We start from the raw sequence: 20,336 nt of genomic DNA, 5'->3' as shown, positions 1-20,336 counted from the left end.
GCTTACGGGCAGTTGCCTTACTGGTCCAGGAGGCAACCAAGCTGACTTTCGGCCAAGATTTGATCGTAAAAGTCCTGCATGGGGTCAACACTCTTCTGCGAGGGGACCCCCATAAATGGCTGTCAACACCCCAGATTACTCAATACCAGAGACTGTTATGTGAGAACCCCCATGTTACTATTGAGCCTTGTCAGGCCCTGGATCCAGCCACTCTCCTTCCTGTGGGAGAAGGTGGGCCCTCACATGATTGCAAGGAAAGATGCCAACAAACCTGACTTGAGAGACCAGCCAATCCCAGACCCAGATTTGGTCCTGTACACCAATGGCACCAGCCTGGTGAAACAAGGACAGTGACTGTCAGGATATACAGTAGTCAGGGGAGAAACCATCACTGAGGCCAGCTCTGTGCCATCACACTGGTCTGCTCAACAGCCGAACTATATGCTCTAATCCGGGCCCTCCAGCTGTCCAAAGGTAAGAAGACATTTACACAGACTCCAGGTATGCTTTGGACACACTACATGTACACAGGGCTCTGTATAAGGAGAGAGGCCTTTCGACAGCTAGTGAAAAATATATTAAAAATAAGGAAGAAATTAAGATCCTATTAGTTGCTGCCTGGGAACCAGAAAGGGTTGCAGTCATATACTGCTGAGGACATCAAAAAGAGGATACCCCTCCAGGCTTGGGGAGCAGACTGGCAGACAAGACCGCTGAACAAGCAGCTGAGGGCTTGGGGGTGACAAGTGAAGCCCCTATTAAAGTTCTCGTATTGGCGGAGCTGCCTGAGCTAATGCTGGACTCTCCAAAATACACTGAAGCCCAAAACCAACTAGTCAAAGTGGAAGGGGCCATCAAGACTGAAAGGGATAGTGGGAATTGCCAAGTGGCAAATTATTGATACCAGAGGAGCTGGCACTCACTCTGGTAAGCCAAACACACCAAGGGACCCACCTAGGCCATGATAAATTGGAAGAGCTAATTTGAAAATATTTCTTGGTTCCCCACCTCTCTTCCCTATGCAGAACAAAATCTCAGAATTGCACTGCCTCCATCTGTGGGGTCACACAGAGTCAGACATGACTGAAGCGACTTAGCAGCAGCAGCAGCAGCTCACAGGTCAATGCTGCCTTTCAGCACAGACAGAAACCTCCAGGGATTCAGCTAAAAGACACGCTGCCTGTTGAACACCTGGAAGTGGATTTCACTGAAACGAAACCTCACTGACACTACCATTACCTGCTGGTCATGGTATGTGCATTCTCGGGATGGGTAGAAGCTTTTCCTACCCGGAGTGAAAAAGCATCAAAAGTAGCCTGGTGTCTGCTTAGGGAGATAATTTCCAGATTTGGATTCCCTACCAGCATTGGATCGGACAATGGCCCGGCTTTCATAGCTGATTTAGTACAAGTAAGCAAAACTTGAAACATCAAGTGGAAATTACATACAGCATATAGGCCCCAGAGTTCTGGGATGGTAGAAGGACCCAACCGGACACCTAAAGAGACACTCTCCAAGTGGATCATAGAGACTGACTGCTCCTGTGTGGACAAGTTTCCGACGGCTCTCTTCACACTCAGGATGACCCCATGGTCTCAAGGCTATTCTCCGTACGAAATTGTCTATGGGAGGCCCCCTCCCATAATAAAACAGGTGTCAACAAATTTGCCTCAGGTAAGGGGCGATGAGATTTCACAGCAGATGGAACAACTGGGTCAGGTAATAAATCAGGTAACTAAGTTTGTATAAGAAAGGGTGTCATTCCCCCTTGGGGAACAGATTCACGAATTTGTGCCCAGGGATTTGTGTCAAGGACTGGAAACACGACTCCTTGGCCCCACACTGGAAGGGTCCATAAACTGTTGTTCTAACCAGCCCTACTGCAGTTAAAGTTGCAGGTGTCACTCCCCGGATCCGCCACATGAGGGTGAAGAGAGCATACCACACAGACCCAGGAAACGCTGAGTGGGCTGCGCAGAGGGACCACACTGACCCTCAAGAAACTAAGATCATCCTTAAGAAGAAGGAAAAGAAGATCCAGGACGAGCTCCTTCAGGATGAAGTTGCATAATCAACTCCTGCTGCTTGGCCTCATCAACGTGTTTTTTAATTTAACTTCTGTTTCAACTCAGGACAATGTTTTCGTCTCATGGGCACATTCCTACGTGGACTTTCACAACACCTGCAACTGCTGGCTATGTGGGGCTATGCCTCTGTCTGTGATGGACGGACTTCCTTGGTGCTCTTTTCTGGCATGACAAAAAGAGACTTTCTTTCTCTTGTCAATCATAATCTCTCCCTGCTCTCTTGGTGGAAGCCAGACCTACAGTCAATAGACTCGGGTCATGGGGTTACATTTGCTGTAAACTCCAGTTTCATAGGAGTAACAAAAGCCTATACCTCATATTTGAAGAACAAAAAGGAAAAAAGCTCCCTGACTGGCAAGGGAGGACAGGCCTCTAGGTATGTTGAACAATTCTACCAAATCTGGGATGAATATTTCTAGATGACCCCAGAAAAGGGTCAATCAATTACTCCTACTGCTATATGCTGGGAACAAAAAGAACAAAGGGTAGGGTTTGGTGACCTCCATTAGACCCAAAATAACTAAAATATATGGGGTACCTATCCCCTGAACAATGTAAATGAACATTCGAGGTCACATACCACCCCAACCAGTCCATCCAATGGCCAGGCTCTGATTGGAAATACAACCCTGGAATCGACTGGATGGTGCCCAATGGAACCCAATAACTTTGTGGGCCTAACCTTTGGCCTTGGTTACCAATCGGCTGGGTAGGCCACTGCACACTGGAATTCACTTTTGCCCATGGCAGCATAAAGCCTAACCTACAACAAGCTCTGATATATCTACCTTATTTACATGGTAGGTGGACAAGGTCTGTGTTTCAATGGTGTAAGTATATTGCTGCCTTATTCGTACTTCCATAGGGACAACAGATATTATGATTTAAGTAGAGGCCTTGACTAATTTCACAAAACAGGCCCTCCTAGATGGTGCTAAAGCCATCCAAGCCTTAAATGAAGAACAAATCCAAATAAGAAAAGCGGTAATTCAAAATAGAATGGCTTTGGACATGCTCACAGATGCTCAAGGAGGGACCTGTGCTATAATTAAGGTTGAATGTTGTGGCAATGTATCAGCTGCTTTAGATGACATGAAAAACCAGGTAAAAGCAATGTCAAATGAAAACATTCCTTTCTGGACTTCGGTCCTGTCTTGGGTGAAGGGTGACTAGTAGAAAACTATATTCACCATTGTTACAGTTGCCTTGATAGTTCTGCTTTGTGGACCCTGCATTTTACAATGTATTATGAACTTTGTAACCCAAAGGCTGGTGTCATTCTCCCAAATTGGTGGTTGGAGAGCCAGGGTGCAATATATCCCTATGAGTGATGCTCACACTATGAGTTAAGAGCATCAAGAAGGGGAAATGAAGGAGGAAACAGACAGAACAGGCTCCACCTTGAAAGCAGGATTCCATCTTGGGCTGGAATGTGGACTCTGAGCTATATGCCAGTATCTATGGAAATGACATACCTACTGGAAAACCAGGCTCCCCCTACCCCCCAGTGGAAGAGCCCCAGGGCTCGTACCTAGACTCTCCGTCACCTAAAAGAACAACCTAATTATCTGTGTAACCAAATAGAATCATAAATTCTATTATGCTTATTGGGGTATGACCACAGGCCTATTGACAATTGTCCACTGTTAACTACCTAGGCTTAAAACATACACATCATCATCTGTCGTCCCCTTCTCTTTGATTGTATCTTTCTTTTCCTTTGTTCAGACTAGTTTCAAAGAATTTGGGGAGGTGGGTTTGGGCACGTACACTTAGGGTATATAAGGTTTTCACAAATACTGGCTGGGGTCCTTAGCTAAGAGGAGGCTCTGCCTTGGGCCCGCAGGTCTAATAAACTGCACTCCACTATCTGCATTGTCCTTCTGAGTGAGTTTGCTTCCCAGAATTCGTGGCTACAACACACCAACCTGATAACAAATAGAATGTCAAAATAATATTTCTGAGTTTTAGGTTGTCAGACTAAATTTTCCTAACTTTAATTTCTTTCTGTGTTCTCAGCTCTACGGGCACATTGGAATCACTTGGGAAGCTTTAAACTTTAAAGCTGATGTCTGGTCCCGTGTTAGAGCAATTAAATCAGGCTATCTTAGGGAAAGTGAGCTTTAAACAACTCTCCAGATTATTAAAAAAAAAAAAACAAAACTAAGATCATGGCATCTGGCCCCACCACTTCATGGCAAATAGAAAGGGGAAAAGTGGAGCAGTGACACATTTTATTTTCTTGGGCCCCAAATCACTGTGGATGGTGAATGCATTCATGAAATTAAAAGACACTTGCTCCTTGGAAGGAAAACTATGACAAACCTAGACACTATTAAAAAGCAGAGACGTTACTTTGCCAACAAAGGTCCATATAGTCAAGGCTATGTATGGATACAAGAGTTGGATCATAAAGAAGGCTGAGAATCAAAGAACTGATGTTTTCGAACAGTGGTGCTGGAGAAGACTCTTGAGAGTCCCCTGGACTGCAAGGAGATCAAACCAGTCAATCCTAAAGGAAATCAACCCTGAATATTCATTGGAAGGACTGATGCTGAAGCTGAAGCTCCAATACTTTGGCCACCTGATGCGAAGAGCCAACTCTGGAAAAGACCCCGATGCTGGGAAAGATTGAGGGCAAGAGGAGAAGGGACGACAGATGATGAGATGATTGGATGGCATCACTGAGTCAATGGACACGAGTTTTAGCAAACTCTGGGAGCTAGGACAGAGGAGCCTGTCGTGCTGCAGTCCATGGCATCGCAAAGAGCTGGACATGACTTACTGCCTGAATAACAACAACCAGATGATTCTAATGTGACAGGAGAATCAAGATCCTCAGCACTCCACCAGCCCTGCCTTGATCAAGCAACCACACCTGGAACACCCCCACTGATGACGAATTCACTACTTTCCAGGGAAACTCATTTCATGTTGAGACAGCTCTGATTTTTCAAAATCTTCCTCATGTTGAAGTTAAACCTGCCTTTTGGACCCTCCCTCAATTTGGCCTAACTCTGCCCACAGCACCATGGAAATCCACCCAATACACATATCAAATTCCATAATGATACAAAGCTGGAGACCTTCTTTGATAGCACAATTGACAGACTGAGAGCAAATTTAATGAAATGAAATTCAATAGGCAACCTCTCTTCATGGGGCTGAAAAAGTATGACACAAAGAGGGGATGGGAGAGAAGGTTGCTGGCAGCAGAAGTTACTTGATAGATTCTGGGGTGGGGACGGAGGGCTGGAGGGGACTCCACCTGAGCCATCAGGGTGATGCAGCTTATGCTTTCCCAGGCTGCATTCACAGACATGAGATCTCCAGAAGCGAGACATACCTGTAGGAGCAAACTAAGGTGACCACATTTAGATAGAGTGTGATAGAGTGATGGAGTGTGATAGAGAAAACCAGAAAAGAATGAACCCAATGGTGAAAGACTTTTAAGTGTTAAATGAAGAATTGTTACGGGGAAAGCCGAGGAAAAAGAAAATATTAAAAGTAAGGCCCAGGAAACTAGCATTTGAGGATATACTTTGTGCCGGGTGCCCTACATACATCACTTCAGATAATCATCAACACAGCCTCTGAAGTTACCTAATTAACGGGAAGATGTTTACAGGGCCTCAAGGGATAACATTAGAAAGAAGGGGAGGGTTCAAAGCTTTAACGATACAGATACCTTCAGTTATGTCGCTTTCCTTTTCTTTTTGGGTCTCCTTCAGAGAAGAATAAGGTGATGACACGCCTCTGTTGGTGGGGCTCCGTTCATTGGTCCACAGACTCCTATCTTATTAATTTACTCCTTTGTTTTTTCATGTGTATATTTTAAGTCCCCATGGCCCACCAACATTTCTCTCCTTCTTTATAAACAACGTATACTCTTCTATCTGCATATGTTCTTGTAAAATTTTGTATTTATTCTGTAAATTTTCTTTTCCTATACGTCATCATTTTCCACTAGAGATTGTACCTTTTTCTTGTTAACTTGCAGGAGTTTTCAGACATCAGTCCCTTGTTGGCATTGACTTTATTCATAGTCTGTTAACATTCTAATCTTTGTAATAACATTGCTCAGAGGTAAACAAAATCAACTTTTCTTCTTAAAGATTTCACATTTGAGCTTTTCGTTAATAAATTCCCACCTTAAGGTCACAAAGAAATTCTACATTTTCTTCTAATAATTGTACAGTTTAAACTTTTACATTTAGGTCTTTTAGTCATCTGGAATCTGCCTTTGTATATGATGTTTGACAAGATCAACCTTATTCTCTGTGTAATGAGCCTGTTCATCCAGTAGTGTCTAATATACAATCTTTCCTTTTCCCATTGACTGTAGTGCCACCTTTACAATATATAAACTTCCAATCAATACATGAATCTGTTGAACTCTCTATTCTGTTCCACTGATCAATTTGCCTGGCCTTGTACCAATATTGCACTGTTTTCATTACTATGGCTTGGTAGCCTGCCAGGAAATGTTATATTCAGTTTTCTTCTGCAAGCTTGGCTTATTATGAAAAAGTTCTGGAGACCTGTTATATAACAGTCTGCTTATAGTTAGCATTATTGTACTGTACATTTGTCAGGAGCAACAATCTGATGTGTTTACTGCTGCTGCTGCTAAGTCACTTCAGTCGTGTCCGACTCTGTGCAACCCCAGAGATGGCAGCTTTACTACAACTTTTAAAAAGACATTGGCTTACAATTTGTACACTTTTATTATTCTGTATAAATTTTCAAATTCCGTTCAGTTGCTCAGTCATGTCCAACTCTTTGTGACCCCATGGACAGCAGCACACCTGGCTTCCCTGTCCATCACCAACTTCTGGAGCTTGCTCAAACTCATGTCCATTGAGTCAGTAATGCCATCCAACCATCTCAACCTCTGTCATCCCCTTCTCCTCCTGCCTTCAATCTTTCCAAGCATTAGGGTCTTTTCCAATGAGTCAGTTCTTTGCATCAGGTGGCCAAAGTATTGGAGCTTCAGCATCAGTCCTTCCAATGAATATTCAGGAGTGATTTCCCTTAGGATTAACTGGTTTGATCTCCTTGCTGTCCAAGGGACCCTCAAGAGTCTTCAACACCACTGTTCAAAAACATCAATTCTTCAGTGCTCAGCTTTCTTTATGAAATTTCTACTAAATTTTCAAGTAGAGGCTATCAAATTCATCCAAAAATCCAAATGGAATTTTAATCAGAATTGAATAGAAATTATACATAATTTAGGAAAAATCTCCATCTTCATTATGTTAGTCATTTCATCCAAGAGCAGGAAATGTTTCTCCATTTATTCAGGTCATATTCTATGCTCTTTATTTACATTAAAAAAATTTCCCCATAGAGCACGTGCATAATCTTAGATAAATTAATTCCTATATACAGTCTGTCTTGCAGAAGTTCCTATGCACAGACTGATAGACAAACAATATCAGGGACTTCCCTGGTATCTTAGGGACTTCCCTAAGACTTCTTGCTCCCAATGCAGGGGGCCAGGGTTCAATCTCTGGTCAGGGAACTAAGGTCCCACATGCCGCAACTAAAGATCCTCCATGCCACAAAGAAGATCAAAGGTCCCATGGGCTGTGAGTAAGACCAGGTGGTGCAGTGCATGCTCAGTGGCTTCTGACTCTTTGCAACCCCATGGACTTTAGGCCACCAGACTCCTCTGTCCATGGATTTCCCAGGAAAGAGTACTGGAGTGAGATGCCATTGCCTTCTCTAGGGAATCTTCCTGAACCAGGGATCGAACCCGGGTCTCCTGCATTGCAGGCAGATTCTTAACCGTCTGAGCCAATAAATAAATTCCGTTCCATCGTTCAGTCATGTCCGACTCTTTGCGACCCCGTGGACTGTAGCCTACCAGGCTTCTCTGTCCATGGGATTCTCCAGGCAAGAATACTGGAGTGGGTTACCGTTTCCTTCTCCAGGGGATTTTCCCGACCCAGGGATCGAACCCGGGTCTCCCGCATTGGAGGCAGACGCTTTAACCTCTGAGCCACCACGGAAGCCCCAATAAATAAATTAGGCACAGCCAAATAAATAAATTCAGTTCAGTTCAGTTCAGTCGCTCAGTCGTGTCCGACTCTCCGCGACCCCATGAATCACAGCACGCCAGGCCTCCCTGTCCATCACCAACTCCCGGAGTACACTCAAACTCATGTCCACAGAGTCGGTGATGCCATCCAGCCATCTCATTCTCCGTCGTCCCCTTCTCCTCCCGCCCCCAACCCTTCCCAGCATCAGAGTCTTTTCCAGTGAGTCAACTCGTCTCATGAGGTGGCCAAAGTATTGGAGTTTCAGCTTTAGCATCAGTCCCTCCAATGAACATCCAGGATTAATCTCCTTTAGAATGGACTGGTTGGATCTCCCTGCAGTATAAGGGACTCTCAAGAGTCTTCTCCAACACCACAGTTCAAAAGCATCGATTCTTCGGCGATCAGCTTTCTTCACAGTCCAACTCTCACATCCTTACATGACCACGGGAAAAACCATTGCCTTGACTAGACGGACCTTGGTCGGCAAAGTAATGTCTCTGCTTTTTAATATACTATCAAGGTTGGTCATAACTTTCCTTCCAAGGAGCAAGCGTCTTTTAATTTCATGGCTGCAATCAGCATCTGCAGTGATTTTGGAGCCCAAAAAAACAAAGTCTGACACTGTTTCCACTGTTTTTCCATCTATTTCCCATGAAGTGATGGGACCAGATGCCATGATCTTTGTTTTCTGAATGTTGAGCTTCAAGCCAGCCCTTTTACTCTCCTCTTTCACTTTCATCAAGAGGCTTTTGAGTTCCTCTTCACTTTCTGCTATAAGGGTAGTGTCATCTGCATATCTGAGGTTATTGATATTTCTCCCAGCACAGCCAAATAAATATTTCACAAAATGATATCAGTATAACTGAGAAGCTACTGGTTAATATGGGGTTTTCTCAACACCATTCATATCCTGTGCTACCCAGCAACAGCAGTTATGTGCAGAACAACTAACCCAGTTGCCACGGTCCACTCAACTCAAGACCCTTCACTCTCCTGGTCTCCTCCATCTGCTTCAGGTCCCCAGTGTGTGGTAACCAGTATCTTCCTGGAACTTGGTCTGTAACTGCAGCACTACAGACCTTAAGACCCTGTTTTTTCCCAGCTGGAGGCTATTCACTGTCCCAACTGAGCTGCTCCAGCAGATCATGTACTCAGGGAGTGCCCCAACGAAGCAGATTTCAGCTCAGACCAAGCAAAGACTTTCTGACCCAGCTACCCTAGGAAGGAAAAGTGCTGTCCCCTTCTCTCTGCAAGAGTCCTCTATTCAGCAGGCCCTGGTGTGACACTGAGACCCCACGGACCAGCCGAGGTCTCCCATCCTGAGTACATGGAGCTCTTGTCTGCTGGAGAGGTTGGGGAAGAAAAGAGAGAGAAGGACCTGGAATCCTTGTGGCACATGTTTGGACTCAGCAGGCAAAGGCCAGGCTCCAATGTCTCCCTGGCGCTGAGAGAGCCACAGCCCCCAGCAGAGGGTGCACTCACATACACAGTGTGAATCTTCTTACCCTGGGTTCATAAAATGAGCCAGGCAGTTTTTATCCTTCTCCATTGTCTGGAACAACTAGTGTACGTTAGAAAACAACTGTCTCTTGGAAGTTTCTTAGACTTTACCTGAAAAAATAGTTTAAGCTTAGAGTTCCAGAGAGGGGAAGCCATTAAAGTCCATTTCAGTTTATTTCATATTTATGATTCTCTTTAAATTTTCTATTAAATTTGTGCTAATTGTGACATCTTCTATTTTTCAAGAAATGTATCCACTTCACCTGCTTTTTAAGTTCACTCACATATAGTTATTCATAGCAGAGAAAAAGCCATAAGTATAATGGAAACATTAAAAATTAGTCATGTAAAGTTCGATGCAGTCCAAGTTAGATGCATGAAACAGGGCACTCAAAGTCAGTGCACTGGGACAATCCAGAGTGATGGGATGGGGAGGGAGGTGGGAGGGAGGCTCGGGATGGGGGACACATGTACACCTGTGGCTGATTCATGTCAATGTATGGCAAACCCCACAATATTGTAAAGTAATTAGCCTCCAATTAAAATAAATTAATTAATTTTTAAAATTAGCCTTGTAAATGAAGAAATATTTAATTGTGAAACTAATTAAATGTTCAGGATGAACTTTTACAACCAGGGGCCAGGAATTGCAACACCACAGAGGTAAGGTTTACCCTGGCTAGCTGCACTGTGATGCCATCTAGTGGCTTCATTATAGATTGCAACAATTCTAAGACCCAAGTTAGCCAAAACTTCCAGGTCACTGGCAGAAATCCTATGAATTCCCCAGTTTGCTGGTGGTCCAATGCTGCAGATTTAGGCTAACGGACTCCTGCTCACTTTGAGATCTCTTCAGAGATTGCTGTTGCCCCCCGACCCCACCTTCACATATTCACCACAGACGTCCCAGAAAAGAATAAAACTAAAGACCACAGCCATTGAGAACACAGGCAGTATACATCTTCAATCCTGATATATCAAGTTAATATTATTGTGAGGTGTTTTTGTAATTTTTTGTTTTTTTTTTATATTTATGTTGTGTCTATTTACTTGACCATTCTCTTTCTGTATCTTATTTAATTTTATTTAATTTCTTTTCCCCCAACACATATGTTAGAGTTTATCAATCTCTATCAAGAGAATGGGAAAGACTAGAGATCTCTTCAAGAAAATTAGAGATCCCAAGGGAACATTTCATGCAAAGATGGGCACAATAAAGGACAGAAATAGTATGGACCTAACAGAAGCAGAAGATATTAAGAGGTGGTGACAAGAATACACAGAAGATCTGTACAAAAATGATCTTCACGACCCAGATAATCACGATGGTGTGATCACTCACCTAGAGTCAGACATCCTGGAATGTGAAGTCAAGTGGCCCTTAGGAAGCATCACTACAAACAAAGCTAGCAGAGGTGATGGAATTCCAGTTGAGCTATTTCAAATCCTAAAAGATGATGCTGTGAAAGTGCTGCACTCAGTTCAGTTCAGTTCAGTCACTGTCGTGTCCGACTCTTTGCGACCCCATGAATCACAGCACGCCAGGCCTCCCTATCCATCACCAACTCCTGGAGTTCACCCAAATTCATGTCCATCGAGTCGGTGATGCCATCTAGCCATCTCATTCTCTGCCGTCCCCGTCTCCTCCCGCCCACAACTTTTCCTAGCATCAGAGTCTTTTCCAGTGAGTCAACTCGTCGCATGAGGTGACCAAAGTATTGGAGTTTCAGCTTTAGCATCAATATGCAGGCAAATTTGGAAAACTCAGCAGTGGCCACAGGACTGGAAAAGGTCAGTTTTCATTCCAATCCCAAAGAACAGCAATGCCAAAGAATGTTCTAGCTATAGCACAATTGCACTCATCTCACAGGCTAGTAAAGTAATGCTCAAAATCCTCTAAGCCAGGATTCAACAGTATGTGAACCATGAACTTCCAGATATTCAAGCTGGATTTAGTAAAGGCAGAGGAACCAGAGATCAAATTGCCAACATCTGTTGGATCATAGAAAAAGCAAGAGAGTTCCAGAAAAAACATCTACTTCTGCTTTATTGACTATGACAAAGCCTTTGACTGTGTGGATCACGACAAACTGGAAAATTTTTCAAGAGATGGGAATACCAGACCACCTTACCTGCCTCCTGAGAAATCTGTATGCAGGTCAAGAAGCAACAGTTAGAACTAGACATGGAACAACAGATTGGTTCCAAATCAGAAAAGGAGTACATCAAGGCTGCATATTGTCATCCTGTTTATTTAACTTATATGCAGAGTACATCATGCGAACTGCTGGGCTGGATGAAGCACAAGCTGGAATCAAGATTGCCGGGAGAAATATCAATAACCTCAGATAGGCATATGACACCACCCTTATGGCAGAATACAAAGAACTAAAGAGCCTCTTGATGAAAGTGAAAGAGGAGAGTGAAAAAGTGAAAAATTCAACATTCAGAAAACTAAGATCATGGCATCTGGTCCCATCACTTCATGGCAAATAGATGGGGAAACAATGAAAACAGGGAGAGACTTTATTTTGGGGGGCTCCAAGATCACTGAAGACGGTGACTGCAGTCATGAAATTAAAAGACGCTTTTTCCTTGGCAGAAAAGCTATGACTAACCTAGACAGCATAGTAAAAATCAGAGACATTACTTTGCCAACAAAGGTCCATCTAGTCAAAGCTATGATTTTTCCAGTAGTCATGTATGGATGTGACAGGTGGACTATCAAGAAAGCTGAGTGCCGTGAAGAATTGATGCTTTTGAAGACTCTTGAGTGTCCCTTGGACTGCAAGAAGATCAAACCAGTCAATCCTAAGGGAAATCAGTCCTGAATATTCATTGGATGGACTGATGCTGAAGTTGAAGCTCCAATGCTTTGCCCACCTGATGCGAAGAGCTGACTCATTGGAAAAGACCCTGAGGCTGGGAAAGATTGAAGGCAGGAGGAGAAGGGGATGACAGAGGATGAGATGGTTGGATGGCATGGCATCACCGACTCTATGGACATGAGTTTGAGTAAGCTCTGGGAGTTGGTGATGGACAGGGAGACCTGGTGTGCTGCAGTCCATGGGGTCACAAAGAGTCAGACATGACTAAGTGACTGAACTGAACTGATCAATCTCATTTATCTAGTCAAAGAAGCAGCCTTTGGTTTATTAATTTTTCTATCTGGGGGGCTATAAATATTTTAATTATTTATTTTTTAATATGCCATCAAATCCATCCTTTTAAAGTGTAAAATTCATTTAGTTCAGCTTGCTCAAACTCATGTCCATCGAGTCGGTGATGCCATCCAACCATCTCATCCTCTGTCGCCCATTTCTCCCGCCTTCAGTCTTTCCCAGCATCAGGGTCTTTTCCAGTGAGTCAGTTCTTCACATCAGTTGGGCAAAGTACTGGAGTCAGCTTCAGCATCAGTCCTTTCAATGGATTTTCAGGACTGATTTCCTTTAGGACAATTATTTGGTCTTTAGTATATGTGGGAGAATGTGCAAACTATTACCACTATCTAATTTGGGATGATTTGGGAGAATGGCATTGAAACGTGTATGTTGTCATATGTGAAATGAATCACCAGTTCAGGGTCGATGCATGTTACAGGATGCTCGGGGCTGGTGTGCGGGGATGACCCAGAGGGAGGATAAAGGGAGGAGGGAGACGGGAGGGGGGGTTCAGGAGGGGGAACTCATGTGCACCCGGGGCGGATTCATGTCAATGTATGGCAAAACCAACCAATATAATATTGTAAAATAATTAGCCTCCAATTAAAAAAAAGTAAAAAAAAATAAATAGTATATGCAATTCAAAAAAAAAAAAAAGAACATTTTCATTACCCCCAAAAGAATACCCATACCCATAAGCCATCATTTTCCACTTCCTTCTTTTGCCCAGTGATCTGTTTTCTGTCTCCGTGAATTTCCTATCCTGGATAGATCATATAAAAGGAATCATAGAATAAGTAGCCTTTTATAACTGGTCTCTTTCACTTAGCATAGTGTTTTCAGTGTTCATCCACGTTGTGGCAGATATCAATACCTCTTCCTTTTTATGGTGGAATATATTCCATTGCGTAGGCATACCACATTTTCTTCATCCATTCATTAGTTGATATATATTTGAGTTTCTACCTTTGGGGCTATTAAAAATAATACTGCTATAAACATTCATGTAGGGGCTTCCCAGGTGGTCCAGTGGTTAAGAATCTCCCTTGCTATGCAAGGGAGGAAGGTTTGATCTCTGCTCAGGGAAGATTCCACATGCCTTGGAGCAACTAAGCCCATGTGCCACAACTATAACTAGACCCATCCAAATAAATAAATACTTTTTTTTTTAATTCACGTACAAGGTTTTGTGTGAACATATGTTTTCAGTGGGGCTTCCCTGGTAGCTCAGCTGGTAAAGAATTCTCCTGCAATGCAGGAGACCCTGGCTCAATTCCTGGGTCAAGAAGATCCCCTGGAGAAGGGATAGGCTGCCCACTCCAGTATTCTTGGGCTTCCCTGATGGCTCAAACTGTAAAGAATCTGCCTGCAATACAGGAGACCTGGGTTCGATCCCTGGCTTGGGAAGATCCCCTGGAGAAGGGAAAGGCTACCCACTCCAGTATTCTGGCCTGGAGAATTCCATGGACAAAGGAGCCTGGCAGACTACAATCCATAGGGTCACAAAGAGTCAGACACAACTGAGCGACTTTCACTCACTCACTCATGTTCTCAGTTCTGAGTACATAAGTCGGAGTCAAATGATTGGGTCAGGTGATAAAGCTGTTTAACTTTTTAAAGAACTGCCGAACTTTTCCACAGTGTCTGTACCAGTCTACATTTCCATCAGCAAAATGAATAAGGGTTTCAATTTCTCCACATCCCTAATGGGTATGAAGAAGTATCTCATTATGATTTTGACTTGACTTTCCCTGGTGACTAATGATTTTGAGCATCTTTTCATTTGCTTATTGGCATTTGTCAATCTTCTTTGGACAACTATCAATTCAAAATTATTTGCCCATTTTTAATTGGGTTTTTTGTCTCTTTATTGTTGATTGTTTATAAGTTGATAAGTTATTGATAAGAGTCACTTATCTATTCTGAATACTGGACTTTTTTCTCCACCAACTTTAAACAATTTCTTTGGCCAAAGATTTTATCTGTAAACTCAGAAAGTAAATAGCAGCATTGAGAGAAGGTAGTAAATGAGCAAGGGTGAAGGTCAGAGTACACATATTTTTATCAACTGTTTATCACATCAGGGCTAGGGTTGCCTGGACTTTACCATCCCAGCACCACAGATTTGGATCTTTGCTAATATTTCTGCAATAAATCCCTGTTTTTAGTCCATGATCTTGAGGATATTATTGATCCCTCCAAACTTCATCTATAAAATGGAGATATTATCCTTGAAGTTCCTCTTGAGTATTATATGATATAATGTATAGAAACACTTGGGGTTTCCCAGATGGCTCAGGGGCAAAGAATCCACCTGTCAATGCAGGAGACATGAGTTTGATCCCTGGGTTGGGAAGATCCCCTGGAGGAGGAAATGGCAACCCACTCCAGTATTCTTGCCTGGAGAATTCCATGGACAGAGGAGCCTGACGGGCTACAGTCCAAGGGGTCACAAAGAGTCAGACACAATTGGGTGACTTAAGTCTATAATAGTAGCTCTTCCTCCTCCTCTCATTTTAATGTTTATTCCCGCATATTGCCTTCCAAAGTCTTAATTTCACATATGCCAACTGTTTAAATATAATGAATGTGTAAAATAGATAGCTAGTGAGAAGCTGCGGTATAACACAGGGAGCTCAGCTTGGTGCTCCGTGATGACCTAGAAGGGTGTGACAGGTGGCGGGGGTGGGGAGGATATATGTTTACTTATAGCTGATTCAAGTCATTGTACAGCAGAAAGTAACTCAACCTTGTAGAGCTATTACACTCCAATTTTTAAAAATTAAAAAATAAGTGATCTAATACTTGCATATAAGTTTAATAGGAAAGTACAAATCAATATATTCAAGAATGTATATGTTGTTTAGGAGAAAAAGTTCTCATGGAGAATTTACACAGAAATAACTATGGAACTCTTTTTTTTAATACAAGAAATTGTATCACAGATATTAAATTTAATTTACATAAATTCATGTAGCTCTATAATTACAATATTATAAAATAAAAAAATAAATAAATATAATGAAGGTTTTCTTCCCATAATGATTTTGGCCCGCTATGGGAAGAGGTCGTATTGCCTAGTTAGATATATATATTAGATAAACATAATGTGTATATGTATTTCCCTATGACCAGAATTCTAGAACAACTTTATGTTCCACAAGCTTAAACCAGCCCTAAGTTAAACACTAGCCTTCTTTTCTGATCACATTTCTAAATATGGTCTCTGGCTTATCATTTATTTCCCACAGATGTTGCTGAATGGACTTTTATCCTAAAGCTTCATATTAACATAAAAGAATCCTCACTCGAACTCTGAGGAAAATATATTACTCCATTTTTTTCTAGATTCCCAGTAGCAGAAAGCATACATTTTATTAAAAAGATTCAAAAGACTATTGTTTACAAAAGTGACTCACATATAATCGGAAGAATAAGTCAAAGAGTAGATACATGAGGAATTTAGGAATTCTTTTTTCAGCAGTGTCTGATAAACCCAGACTTCTCAAAATCAATTTCAGTCTTCACCATTCCAGGATAGCTTGACAGGGGAGCTATTCACTCAAAAAGGATGCTCAATGAGAAATCATTAGCTCAGGGAACAATACCCACACAAAGGAAGGGGTAATTTTAGAAAATTAAGAGCCTCATATCTCAAAGGTAAGGCACTCCTAAGGTGATAGTCTTAGTTTTCAATATGGTTTCTCCTTTATGCATATAAAGGTTCTCTTTTCCAAAAGCCGTGAGTTTGGCTTGAGGTAAAGTTTGTTTGCATTTTATTTTGTATCCTTTTCATTTCGGTGTAATGCTGTAGTGAAAAATCTTATTCACCCTTCAAGAATGAAGGGAAGAGGTATTTAGGGAGTTTGGGACGGATATGTGCACACTTTTCATACTGTTCATAGGGTTCTCGTGGCAAGACTACTGGAATGGTTTGCCATTCCCTCCTCCACTAGACCACATTTTGTCAGAACTCTGCACTATGGCCCGTCCACCTTGGGTGGTGCTACATGGCCTGGCTGGTAGCTTCAAGTCATAGAAGCCCCTTTGCCATGACAAGGCTGTGATCCATGAAAGGGTGACTACATGAAGGACAGTCATCCATGAAGGGCAGTGACTGCAGCCATGAAATTAAAAGACATTTCCTCCTTTGAAGAAAAGTTATGACAAACCTAGACAGCATGTTAAAAGGCAGAGACATCACTTTGCTGACAAAAGTCCATCTAGTAAAAGCTACAGTTTTTCTGGTAGTCATATACAGATGTAAAAGTTGGACCATAAACAAGAGTGCTTAAAAATTGATGCTTTCAAACTGTGGTGCTGGAGTAGACTCTCCAGAGTCCCTTAGACAGGAGGAGATCAAGTCACTCAATCCTAAAGGAAATCAACCCTGAATATTCATTGGAAGGACTGATGCTGAAGCTCCAATACTTTGGCTATCTGATGTGAAGAGCCAACTCATTGGAAAAGACCCTGATTCTGGGAAAGATTGAAGGCAAGAGGAGAAGAGGGCAGCAGAGGATGAGATGGTTAGATAGCATCACTGATACAATGGAGATGAATCTGAGCAAACCCTGGGAGACAGTGAAGGACAGCAAAGCCTGGGATCCTGCAGTCCGTGGGGTCGCAGAGAGTCAGACACAAGTTAGGGACTGAACCACAACAATGTACCACTGCTGTACTTAAAACAAACAATCAGCAAGGACCTAGTACACAGCTGCTGCTGCTGCTGCTAAGTCGCTTCAGTCGTGTCCGACTCTGTGCAACCTCGTAGACGGCAGCCCACCAGGCTCCTCTGTCTCCGGAATACTCCAGGCAAGAACACTGGAGTGGGTTGCCATTTCCTTCTCCTAGTATACAGCACATGGGACTATATTCAATGTCATGTGGCAGCTGGATAGGAGGGGGATTTGGGAGAGAATGGACCCATGTATATCTATGGCTGAGTCCCTTTGCTGTCCACCTGAAACTGTCACAACACTGTTAAACAGCTATACTCCAATATAAAACAACAAATTATCAATATAAAGAAAAATTTTTAAATAAAATAATAAATCTATTCACCCTTCATATGAACGTGGCTGACATTTTCCACTGTTGGCTGGAGAAAGAACGAGAACATTAATACTATTCTGTCCACATGGCCGCCACTTAAATTCTGCTTACACTGATGAAGGAAAATATTCATAAGATTCCATAATCCAACTGGAATTCCTTATATTCACCAAATGAATTGACTTTAATGGGAAGAACATGTTACACATATAATGATTTGCAAGAGAGCCTTCATATTTAATCTTCATACCATTTGATTCTCATTAGACTTTTTACTGATTCAAGGCTAAAAATAACTGAAAATCCCATGACTACTCTTCCTGCTGAGGTGCCTCTGAACTGGTAACAGAGTTAAAAATGTCATTTCCACAGATGAAAACTGCCTTTACTGAAATTCAACAATTTCATGGTAATTATCCATCCATATTTACTTTTCAAATGCTTTCATTTGGATAACATTTCATTCAGTTCATTGCATATCATCAAATAAGTTTTCTTTGGGGCACAGTTGATTTTCATACTGTCAACTAATAACCAGTCAGGTGTGCATCTTGATGCTTCCCAGAATCACCCTTTTTTCATTTTCCTTTTTAAGTCAGTACTTTCCTTCTTAGCTTCAGGAATATTTTATACTGAAGTGACAAGCCATCTTCCAGATCAGATTTTTAGAGAAAGGAATTTTGTTGTTAAATATGTGGACAAATTTAGCCACCAAAACTCAACCTCCTATTAACCCATTCACTACCAGAGAGCTCACAAACCAAGCTGTCATCTCGCCACTTCACCAAGAGTTCCTCCGACAGTCCACTGAAGGTGTATACACAGGTGGCTCTCCTGCTTGAACAAGTATCAGAATCACCTGGAAACGTGCTAAAACAAACTGCTGGCTCACTACTGTCTGATCTGGCCCAAGAATTTGCACTTCTAGATGATGCTCACGCTGCTGGTTCCATGACCATGATTTGAAAACCACTGCACAAATCCCCATTCATTAACCTCCACTCTAGAGAGATATTACCTTTTCTCAACACACACCAACTTTAAGGTTAAAAAGATTAAAACGGGTAAAATCTTCAAGAACTCCTTTGCAGCCTGCACCTACTCCAGATATCCTGGATTCCATAATCACTTGCTGAAGTCACTGCTACTGATTCTGTGGCTTTCTGGATTCTAGGATCCTGAATCCTGTTCTTTTACCAAGATTTCCAGAATTTTCTAGAATCCCTCTAATTCATTACTAAACTACTGTTGCTCTTGTCTCAGTATCACAGCATTATTGCTACTTATCTTCTGACTTGGAAACAAAAAAACAGTGAAGAAAAGGCTTAGCTCCTTTTCTGAAGGCAGATGGAAACTGCTCACCAGGTCATGATTTCTCTAAAGCACTTTTAAGAGTTCAACATTTATTACAGATTCAGTAAGTCTCTACATTTTTAAGTCTTTATTGAATGCGTTACAATACTGCTTCTGTTTTATGTTTCAGTTTTTTGCACGTGGGATCTTAGTTCCCCAAGTAGGTATCTAATCCACAGCCCCTATATTGGATGGTGAAGCCTTAATCTCTGGACTGCCAAGGAAGTTCCTCTGTACATTTTAACACATTTCCAAACTCAGAGGGAGAGGGAGTATCCTGTATTGTCCTTGATTACTGCAAATACTGTAATAGCTTCTGAATAGTTCTGAGAGGTAAAAATACATTCTCAATGGACTAACAACCTGCAACAGACACAGCATAAGGGCAGGAGAGGTAGGAATGTGGCTGGACTCACATCCCCCTTATAGTCATCTTAATTTATTCCTCTGCAGTCCAAGCCACTTACATTTAAAACATAGCTTAGGCTTTGTTAGAGCCCCTGGCACAAAGCAGGTTTGCACATGGCACTGTTTTTTCAGTCATGGAGCAAAATAATGTGCTAATTTGTTGTTTAGTCGCTAAGTCGTATCCGACTCTGCCACCCCACGGACTCTAGCCTACTAGGCTCCTCTGTCCATGGGATTTCCCAGGCAAGAATACTAGAGTAGGTTCCTTCCCAGGGCATTTTATAGACCCAGGGATCGAACTCCCTTCTCCTGCACTGGCAGGAGGATTCTTTATTGCTAAGCCACCAGGGAAGCCCATGTACCGATTACCTGTGTCTAATACTGTATGTGAGCAGTCATGGGTAACCTTTATAAAAAACAAAACCCCTTTCATTTGGTCCCACACGCTGTCAAGTGTGGCTAAATTTTTTAAAGAATAAAAGCACCTTGTTAATACAAGGTAAAACACAGTGTATCAGGTATCAGAGATCCCCTGTTTCACTTGTACAGCCCCAGTCTATATTTAACAGAGTCAGAGAGGAAAACTTAATTGTGATAACACCCAAAATTAGGTGGCCATCCTAGCAGCTAAAGAGATGGAGAACATTTATCAGTCATGCTTTCCACTGTCTGGTTTTAGCTTCCTAATTTATACTCGCCTTCTCTGAACTTCTGAGGCTTCTTCCCTG

The 20,336-nt window shown here is 42.3% G+C and overlaps 1 pseudogene; it reads left to right on the top strand.

The window, feature by feature from the left end:
* Positions 1-2,057: 2,057 nt before the first annotated feature.
* LOC129558878 (endogenous retrovirus group PABLB member 1 Env polyprotein-like) lies at positions 2,058-18,813 on the top strand (annotated as a pseudogene).
* Positions 18,814-20,336: the final 1,523 nt, after the last annotated feature.

The sequence above is a fragment of the Moschus berezovskii genome, chromosome 8, assembly GCF_049115385.1.
Source record: "Moschus berezovskii isolate FMDL1 chromosome 8, NW_MosBer_1.0, whole genome shotgun sequence".
NCBI lineage: Eukaryota > Metazoa > Chordata > Mammalia > Artiodactyla > Moschidae > Moschus > Moschus berezovskii.
The sequence above is the reverse complement of the archived record's forward strand: the minus strand, read 5'-3'. Positions and strand labels throughout refer to the sequence as shown.